This window comes from Leucoraja erinacea, chromosome 11 (assembly GCF_028641065.1).
Source record: "Leucoraja erinacea ecotype New England chromosome 11, Leri_hhj_1, whole genome shotgun sequence".
NCBI classification, from domain to species: Eukaryota; Metazoa; Chordata; class Chondrichthyes; order Rajiformes; family Rajidae; genus Leucoraja; species Leucoraja erinaceus.
In genome coordinates, this window is record NC_073387.1 from 12,899,977 (window position 1) to 12,910,810 (window position 10,834).

A 10,834-nucleotide genomic window follows, 5' to 3' on the forward strand; every position below is an offset into this window, starting at 1 on the left:
CCCACTCGTCTTTGAGATGCAAGAGGAAACTGGAGTATCTGGAGGAAACCCATATGGTCACAGGGAGGACATGCAAACTCCACATAGATTTAATTTGTGGTAATCGGTTTGGTGAGGAAGCAGGTCTACTAGGTCGGCCATAAGCTAGGAAGCCAAATTGGAACTGCCAGGAGGGAATGACAGATGATTAACAGATTAAACAGATGGCCAAGCTCTCTAATGGCGACATGCCAGAGAGGCATGGAATAGTAATTCCAGAGGAAGGACTGTTGGAAAGCATTGCACAATGTTAATTAATTTGCAATTGCCATGGACTAATTTCATTTACAGGAACCTTGAACTTGAATCCGAGAAAATGTACTCTTCCAGGAATTAGTGACAGATGTTAAACTGAAAAAATATAGTGGGATTAACTGAGAATCTGACCACATAGCTTGTGAAAAAAACATTGGACACATGTATAAAATGACTAGCCAGTAGTATTGACAAAGGCAGCTCTGTAGTTCATCTGCACCATGCCAATTCTGCCTTTACACCAGGTCATATCTCAGCTGCTGTGTGGTATTCCGTTACATTAAGGTTTGTCACGTTATGATTACATAAGTCCTATGTCATTTTATATTCTGCCTAGTTGACGTAATAGGCCAGAGGCAACAGTCCCGGCGGGGTGCGCCCACTCTCCAGGTGGCTGACTCGGCAACCTCACTCCAGCAATGCAGGATCTCACTGCGGGTGTCAATCCTCAACGCCAGTGTTATGTGTTGGCTTCTTCTTCTCATGGCTGATCATCCAGAATCAGTATCCCGTTCCTGCTTTTGCCCCATATCCCTTGATTCCGTTAGCCCTAGGAGCTCCACCCAGCACTCTCTTGAATACATCTGCATTATTGTATTTAGCCAATAGACAATAGAAAATAGGTGCAGGAGTAGGTCATTCAGCCCTTTGAGCCAGCACTGCCATTCACTGTGATCATGGCTGATCACCCACATTCAGTACCCCGTTCCTGCCTTCACACCATATCCCCTGACTCTAAGAGCCCTATCTAACTCTCTCTTGAAAGCATCCGGAGAATTGGGCTCCACTGCCACAAAATTCCACAGATTCACAACTCTCTGGGTGAAAATGTTTTTCCTCATCTCCGTTCAAAATGGCCTACGCCTTATTCTTACATTTATTGTTATATCTATCATTATCATGTGTACTGCATATTCTATGAGCTTCACCTGAACAATAAATTGAATGACACCCTGGTGTATATGATAATAAATCTGCATCTGACCCATTTATACTGATGCTTTATCAATCCTATTTTTTACATTCTTCTCACATTCTCGTAACTCCCTCCCCGATTCCACCACTCACCTACATACAGGGGCAAAACACATTCGCTGGGCACCCCCAGTTAAGGGCAGCACAGTGGTGCAGCGGTAGAGTTGCTGCCTTACAGCGTCAGAAAACGGGTTCGATTCTGACAATGGGTGCTGTCTGTACGAGTTTGTACGTTCTCCCCGTGATCGCGTGGGTTTTCTCTGAGATCTTCGGTCTCCTCCCACACCCCATAGACATACAGGTTTTGCAGGTAAATTGGCTTGGTGTGTGTGTAAATAGTAAGATTAAACGAGAACTTACCAGTTTGAAGTTTGATCTGTATTTTATGAGGAGTTACGATGAGGGATTACGTGAAGAAGCCCGCTCAGGGCGCAGGTGCGGCATGCTTCCAAGCAGCGGTGTGGAATCACAGACAGACACGTATTTGAAGTAACATAGTAAAGAACAAAGAGACATCAATTTATCGGTTTGATCCATGTAATGAGGGTGGGAGCGGAGGGCACGTAATCCCTCATCGTAACTCCTCATAAAATACAGATCAAACTTCAAACTGGTAAGTTCTCGTTTAATCTTACTATTTTACTTCGGAGTCACGTGAGTGACTTCGTGAAGATTTCAAAGCTCTGTGATTTCAAACCGTGTAACAGTTTATACACTCACTACCGAAAGCTCTTGAGGAAGGAAGTGTTATTGTAATCAACCAATGAATCTGTTTTGAAAACAAAACGGTATTTATTAACAATAACAAAAGAAAAAATAGCTCCCCCGGGCTTTAAATTAAACATTTGCAGTTTCTAAAATGCTGACTGCAAATATATCAGGTTCCACCAACGGTTTATTATAAAATGTTCTGAATGTGGCTTCCCGTGACCATCCTGCTTTCTTGAGGATTAAGTCCACAGGCACATCCATTCTGGCCGCCGATGATGTGGATGCTGCCCTGGTGGAATGAGATTTAAACAGATTAATGTTAATTCCAGCAGCTTCCAAAACCTGTTTCAACCACCTTGAAATGGTTTGACTTGTTACCCTGCCATGTGGTTTCCTGTGGCTGACCCATAAGGCTCTCTCACTTCCTCTGATGTTATGGGTAGTGTCTATGTAAATATTTATGTGGGTCACCACACACAATCGTGGCTCTAGTGGGTATGCCCGGAATGCCACTAGCGTGTTTGATGTTCCTGGCCTGGACTGTTTTATCAGACCTTGAATAGTGAAAGTGATCTGATCTGATGTAGTGTCCATGTTGTCCAGTCGAAGTTTATGTAAGGACTGGACCCTCTGTGCAGATACTAGCGCCATGAGCATGAGCGTTTTTAAAGTCAACTGCTCTAAGCTGAGAGATCTGGCTGGTGGTCTGTCCCGAAGGTATGTTAGTACAACACTGACATCCCAGATTTTTGTATATCTCGGGGTGGGGGGCTTGCTGTTAAATATGCCCCTCATCAGTTTTACCACCAGCGGATGGGCTCCCATGGCCTGATGTCCCGCAGGTTTGAGGTAATTTGAAAGAGCACTACGTGCCGTGTTGATGGCACTGTAGCTCAAATCTTCACGATGATGTAAGTCTGCCAGGAATTCCAGAACATCCGCTACTGTGGCCGTTTTATAAGCAATCCCGGTTTTCTGGCAGTACGTTTCCCATTTTTTGATGCAGGTGAGGTACTGCCTCTTCGTGGATATCCGTAGGGATGCTGACATGGTGGCGATGGTTTGTTCCGATAGCCCCAGATCCAGGTAAGGTCGGTTTAAAATCTGCAACCCAGGAGATTCATATCTTTGTGGCATGGGTGGCTGATGCCTGATACTGGGTGAGTCAGTAACCCTGGATGACTGGGGAATACCATAGGTGTTTCCACCACCATGTCCTGGAGAATTGGGAACCATGGCTGTGTAGGCCAGTCGGGCACCACCAAAACTCCAGACGCTGAATCCGTCTGGATTTTTCGAAGCACCCGACTAATGAGGCAGAAGGGGGGAAAAGCATAAAACACAAACTTTCCCCAATCTAACGTAAAAGCGTCTACCGCTGCTGCCTCCGGATCTGGTTCCCACGCGACATAGACTGGTAGTTGGTGATTCAGTCTTGATGCAAATAAATCTATATCTGGCTTTCCATATTGCTTTACAATTTTAGCAAATGTTTTAGGATTTAACATCCATTCGATGTTATCATTGAATTTCCGTGACCTGGTGTCCGCCACTATGTTTAGCTTACCTGGTAGATAGGAAGCTGAAAGCCAAATATGTCTTTCGACACACCATTGCCAAATCATATTAACCAATTTGTCGCATGATAAAGATTTGATGCCGCCCATATGGTTAATATAAGCCACCACCGTTGTATTATCTATTTCTAATCTAACATGCAAGTGACGCATATCAGAAGCATATGCTTTCAAACCATAAAAGGCGCCCAACATTTCCAAAGTGTTAATGCCCAGTGTAGATAGTAATGAGGATTCTGAGTTAGTCCATCTACCACCTGTGCTGGATATGGAGTTAGTTGCTCCCCAGCCTTGAGCACTAGCATCGGTTTGGATTACTAACGTAGGATTAGTGATAACTATAGGACTATAACCATGCCAAATATATTGAATCCACCACTGTAGCTCTGCTATTGCTTCAGGGGGTATAGTCATAATCCGATCATAATGACCTCTGTGCCATTTTAATGCTATTATCTTTGCTCTTTGCAAATTTTGATAGTGCAAAGGTCCAAATTGGATAGCTGGAAAAGCTGCTACCATTTTCCCAATTACTGCAGCCACTTGTCGGATAGTTGGCTTTCTCTTTACTTTTAAGTTTTCACATGATTGTGTTAATGCAATCATTTTTTCCCTTGGCATGGTAATCGTCATTTGGACTGAGTTAATTGTGAACCCCAAGTAGTCCATAATTGTGGATGGATTTAACTTAGATTTATCTGGATGTAAGACAAACCCTAGAGTTTCTAGGAGCTGTTTTGTAGCTGATACTGCTGCTACAGCCAATTGCATAGTTTTCCCAACTATGAGGATGTCGTCCAAATATGCCATGACTATATGGTTTTGTTTCCTTAACATTGCCATGGCTGGCTTCAATATTTTAGTGAATAGTCTTGGAGCTGAAGTAAGCCCATTAGGCAGTGCTTTATACTGCCAAAGCTCCCCCATCCAGATAAATTTAAGATATCTGCTATAATCTTTATGTATCGGTACTAGATAGTAAGCATCTTTGAGATCGATGCTGGCCATATAGTATCCTTTGAAAATCAATTGTCTAGCAGTCGCAAATGTTTCCATTTTGAAATGTATATACTTAACAAACACATTCAAGGATGTTAAGTCAATGATGATGCGACATCCACCATCCTTTTTACATTTAGTAAATATATTGGAAACAAATTCCAAGGGCTCATGAATAGTTTTTCCTATGACCCCTTTGTTTATAAGCCTTACCAGTTCCGCTTGTCCCTCCAGTTGTTGTTTGTTGGAGAGTACAAATGTCCTCTTAGGCATGTGTTGAACTGGCGGTATACTCGAAATAAACTCTATTTTATAACCTTGAATACTATTAAGTATATATTTATCATCTGTGATCCTCCCCCATGCTTTTGTAAATAAGCGTAACCTTCCCCCTGTTAGTAATTCACCCTTATTCACAATATGCGGGTAGGAACCAGATCCACCTACCTCCATGGTTATTGGCGGGGTTGAGGTTTTCTCTTTTTGGATGTTTTCTGTTGACGAGCTGGCGATGTTGGGGGGAGGCGCATTTTCCAGGGGGTCCGCTGCAGGCCCTGACCTAAAAAAGGTTTCTGGGGATAGTGCGGCCCCAAGCTTTGACCAGTCGCATATGGATGATGCCGACTGGTGGATGCAGCGGTGTGCTGCCGCCTTGGTGTTATAAACAGCTTCGGTACAGGTGCTGGCGGTGTTGCCCTCATGAGGCTAAAGGTTTTCGAAGCCTCCTCCATTTCTTTCAGTTGTTTATTTAAATCTTGTCCAAAAAGAAATGAGTCGGTCTCTACAGTGGGAGCCTTACACAATCCTGCAAATTTAGGATTCAGTGCCGGCCTAATGTTATCTCTCCTGAGATTGTTCAGCTCATATTGCGTGGTGCACATGAGCGCCAAGACATCCTGTTGATGAGCTGTCATTTCTGTGGTCTCGACTCCCCGTGCGTATGCTGTTATCGCCGCCGTCAGGAGGCGAAGTACCCGCTGGAGTTTGACCTCCTGAGTGCGGATAGGTCCACCCACGTTACCCCATATCTGAGGGTTGAGGCTCTTGACCTTCAGGGCTTCACAGTTGTCCGGGGCGATGTGCTCGTCCAGCACTTGGGCGAGCACCTTTTCCTGCAATGGCTTATTTGATAGATGATTGATACTTGCAGCCATTCTAGGTTGCAGTGGTGCTCCAACCCGTGGGGTAGCAACGAATCGTGTTACTACCCCTAGCAGCTCTTCCTGCACACCCTGCTCTTTGTCGGTACCTTCCGCCTGCCCCATATTCAGACCAGCCTGCTCCTGGTCACCGATGCTGACCTCCCAGTCCTGGTCCGAGGTCGCAAAGGGGGGTGCCGGACTCAGCACCATGGAGGGGGCGCCTATCCTGTCTGACCGAGAGCGCTGCTGCTCCCGGTAGACCATCCCCTCCAGCAGCTGCATGATGCTGCTTAAGCGGCTGTCTCTCCCCAGCTTGGGGGTGGACATGTCCTCCTCCGACGAATCGGAATCGACCGGCCGGTTAGTTTTACAGGTGGCTTTCCCAGCCCGCCGTGTAGGCTCTGGCGTGACTGGGCCCGGCTCGGTCTGAGGAATCTCAAACCGCTGTTCCAGCGGTAGTGCCGCTGGCTGCTGCCCCGCTGGAATAGACTCCTCTGGCGGAGTTAAAGCTCGGGCAGCTCTGGTCGCGAGTCTCTTGCGTTGGGACATGTTTTCCTGAAACAAAAACCAACTCCTACTCGCTCCGTTCCCAACGCACCCTTCACTTACCTGAAAGTGCGCTTTTAAAGTGCAGCTGGAGAGCCTGACTCCAGCTGCCGCCGCTGTTGCACTTGCTGGCGTAATGCCGCACCTGCGCCCTGAGCGGGCTTCTTCACGAAGTCACTCACGTGACTCCGAAGTAAAATTGTCCCTAGTGTATGTAGTGTTAATGTTTGGGGATTGCTGGTTGGTGCAGACTCGGTGGGCCGAAGGGCCTGTTTCTGCCCCGTATTGCTAAACTAAATCTCGGGATCACACCGTCTATAGCCAATAATTGGCCTATTAGGGAGCCTCCTTGATTAGGGAGTTTTCCTTGCCCCCGATTGTTTTCTTGCTACCAGTCTGAAGAAGGGTCCCCACCCAAACCATCACCTAACCATATTCTCCGGTAATACTGCTTAACCCGCGAAGTTACTCCAGCATTATGTGTCCGTCCTCCAGCACTTTCATTTTTGTAGCTTTGTCTGATTACATACCTACGAATATCTTGAGATATCCATCTATGTTAAGGGATTTATAAATGCAAGTTGGCACTGTAAAAAAACCCTCGCAGGCTTGGCTGAGCGTGGTTGCCACTGCTTAACAGAGAGATGGGGGTAAGAGGGGGTGGGGAGAGGGGAGCGCAAATCTCAATGTTGGAGTCCCACTACCTTCATGGCAAATAAGTAGGAACACTGAACCTTCGAATTTTTGGCAGGCAGGTTTAAGTCAAATCTTCCCACTGGGCGAAGTGAGGACTGATTCAGGGTCAGACACTTCTACTAAACAAAGGCATCGAATAAGCCCCCACACTGTTTATATTATGATATGATGATAATAAATTGAAGTGGCGTTAATGCATCCACGTTGCAAAGTAAGATGTCAGTGACAAATTAATGAGTGGAATTTTCCAGCTCCAATAATGAGCTTCAGACATAAACAGACAATGGCGAGCCATTCGCCTGAGGCTAAGCAAAGAATACCAGCGATAGCTGCCGTTAGCAACACTTCCAAATATACTGCGGCTGCATATTGTCTCAACTGCCAGTAACCGTGCACTGTTTGTCTGATTTATGTAACAAAGAATTCCACAATCCTCAACTTGCTCCTGAGGAATTAATGTGGAGGAAGGGACTGCAGATGCTGGTTTAGTCTCAAGATAGATACAAAATGCTGGAGTAACTCAACAGGACAGGCATCATCACTGGAGAGAAGGAATGGGTGATGAAGGGTCTCGACCCAAAATGTCACCCATCCCTTCTGTCCAGTGATCATGCCTGTCCCGCTGAGTTACTCCAGCATTTTGTGTCTATTCTGTGGAACTTTCATGAATTGCCTTATACAGTGGCACCCCAGGTTACGAATGACCTACTTTATGGAAATTTGACTGTACACCAATGCTCTCATACATTTATAAAACAATTTTTCAAGCTAGTAATATGTAAAAGATTTAATTGTGTTTATTAATGACTGGATACTGTACGTTCTATTAGTTTAATTATGGCTATTGTTCGGGTGAGTATTCAATGAAATTAAAGAATTGTAGTAATTATATCAACTGTGATACAATATGGATTACTATAGAAAACAGAAAACTATACAAAGCACTGGAGTAACTCAGCGGATCAAGCAGCATCTCAGGAGAATATGGATAGGCAACATTTTAGGTTGGGACCCTTGTTGTAACCCATCTGATTACTCCAACACTAGAGATATGGATGGGTGGGTTAGGTGTGAAAATGACAGATCAAAGCAGACAATGGTCAATCAAATGTAGAATGGTTCTTTGTTAGCTGAGAGGAAAGTGCTTTGACCTGTTGTCTTCGCACCATACCCTTCCATATCTCTAGTCTCCCTCTCCCCTGACTCTCAGTCTGAAGAAGGGTCTCAACCTGAAACATCATCCATTCCTTCTCTTCAGAGTTGCTGCCTGTTCCCCTGAGTTACTCCAGCATTTGGTGTCTATCTTTGGTGTAAATCTGCAATTCCTTGTGTTTATAGAAACGGGACATTTGCAAAAAATGGAGAACTTAATATGCAGACAGTTCTCAACAACTTGGGACTGCCTATCAGTTTAATAAAACCATGGATGGATTTGATGTGTGCAATAGATTTTAGTTCACTATGAGTTGGTAAGATGGTCAATAGGTGAACACCATCAGCAACAAATATAATTTTCTATTCTAAAAATGTATGTCAGCTGGGAAGTGATTTACTTGAGGTTTAATCACGATAACACATTTGAAAATTATAGCCTTTGCGGAAATATGACGTTTTACCAAAGAGAAGACAAAATAGGGTTTGAATCATTAGTTATAAAAAATAGAACATTGCAAGTGGATGCTTAGGATGTGTTAGCAGCCATAGTATGCCAACTCTGTCTCCAGAGAGATAGTATATTCAAACTATTGCACTGACGATGATTTATTTTCCATGTTATATTGTCCAGGCTTCTACAGATGGTCACACTCATAGAATGGAAGGATTCTGTTCAACAGAAACATAGTTCTTGGCTTTAGAAGCAAAACCAGAACCTTGCCAAATATTTGTAAAGCATTTTATTGTCTTCCCTCTAATGTGGGAGTAATGGTGTGCATGCAGAGACTTGGTATGAGATTGCAAAAGCATTCATTATTGGCATAGAGACATTCATGCTAGATTACATCAGCATCATTCATCTGCATCAACTGTTGACTGGATCCTGTTACTGTGATTGCAAGTCTTCACAAATTCATTTTGTAACCATATGTCAGATAAGAATTGAAGGATTTTCACCCACACTGGCACAGGTGGTAAATGACTCCCTCTTGTGTTACAAGTTTCCATGACTGTGAAATTATCCTGCATTAGTTACAGGTGACCCACAATTTTTTGTCATAGAGTGGTGGAAGGTGAAGATATCAACCAGCATTTGATTAGAAATGTATCCTTGATCAGACACATTGAAGATGGAATATTGTAGCACGTGTGATGGGTTTATAATGCTTGGATAATTTCAGTATTATATGCTACACTTAGCATGCTGTGCTTGTTTATAACAATGCATATGTAGTTTATAGCGTGCAAGCATGGGTTTCAATTGTCAACCTGTTGCATTGCATTAGATCTGTTTGACATTCATGCATCACAAGTTGGTTTAGGAACAGTTCTGCCGAAGATAGTGAGAAATTGCAGAATTGCAGATGCAGCCCAGTCCATCACTCAAACCAGCCTCCCCTTCTCTCCCATCGACATTTCACGGTGCCTCTGGAAAGCAGCCAACATAATCAAAGACCTCTTTCATCCTGGTCATTGCCTCCTCTCCCCTCCAGCAGGTAATACTAAAGCTTGAAAGCATGCACCACCAGATTCAGGAACAGCTTCTTCTCGTCCGGATATCAGACTACCAAACTGACCTCTCATAAACTTAGGGTGTAAGCCTAATCTTCCAACCTACCTCATTGCTGCCCTTGTACTTTTAATCTGCACCTTCTCTGCAACTGTAACACTATATCCTGACTTGTTATTTTTCACAAAGATAGACACAAAAAGCTGGAGTAAGTCAGCGAGACAGGCAGCATCTCTGGAGAGAAAGAATGGGCGACATTTCAGTTCGAGATCCTTCTTTAGACTTCCGCTGAGTTAATCCAGCATTTTGTGTCTGTCTATCTTCGGTTTAAACCAGCCTCTGCAGTTCGTTCTTATACTAGTTATTTTTCTCTTTGCACTACCGGCTTGGTTGTATTCATGTATAGTATAATTTGAGATAACACATGTTTTATCACGTGACAATAATAAACCAACATCAATATTGTGTGGGGTGCAATTTGTACCATTTTCAATGGAGAGATAAATTTGCATGAATGGATCTTGTTTGCATTATGCAGAAAATTTACTATCTTCTGTGTTTGATCTTTATAGTATTGGTAGAGGGCCACTTCAGAGAACTCATGTGATGGGGCCATTTCAGAAGATATTTAAGTTAATCTCATGGGGTGTGTCTGATGTCACGTGTAGACTTAAGGACATATGTGAACCAGATGAAATTTTACAACAACCCCAAGTTTTAATGTTCATCCTTACTAAATAGAAATGGTGATATTGTAAAAAAAAAACATTAATTCCAATTTAGTAACTGAACTTAAATTCCACATCTGCCACATCTCCAGATCATACAACTCTTAATTTAACTACTATATCACAACCCCAACATACCGGTACTCTTCAGGTTCCCTTGGCCCCACATTATATTGACTTGAAATACAACACCACCTTTCATTGTCACTGAATTGAAATCCTGGCACCCCTGACCCCAAAGTAGCAGCTTCATCAGATGCACTGCTGGGGCTGAAAGCAGCAGCCCACCTTCAACTTAAGGGTCATTAGGGATAAGCAATAAAGACCACACTTGGCAGGAATATTCAGTTCTCAAAACTGAATTTATGAACTACTAATCCAAGAATGTTGACACATGATTTTTCTGGAATTATTGTGCTTTTACAAATCACATACACTTGTTATTGCACTGTGTGTCATTGTGCATCCTTATAAAACAAAGCAAGATTGCTGTGTAATTGG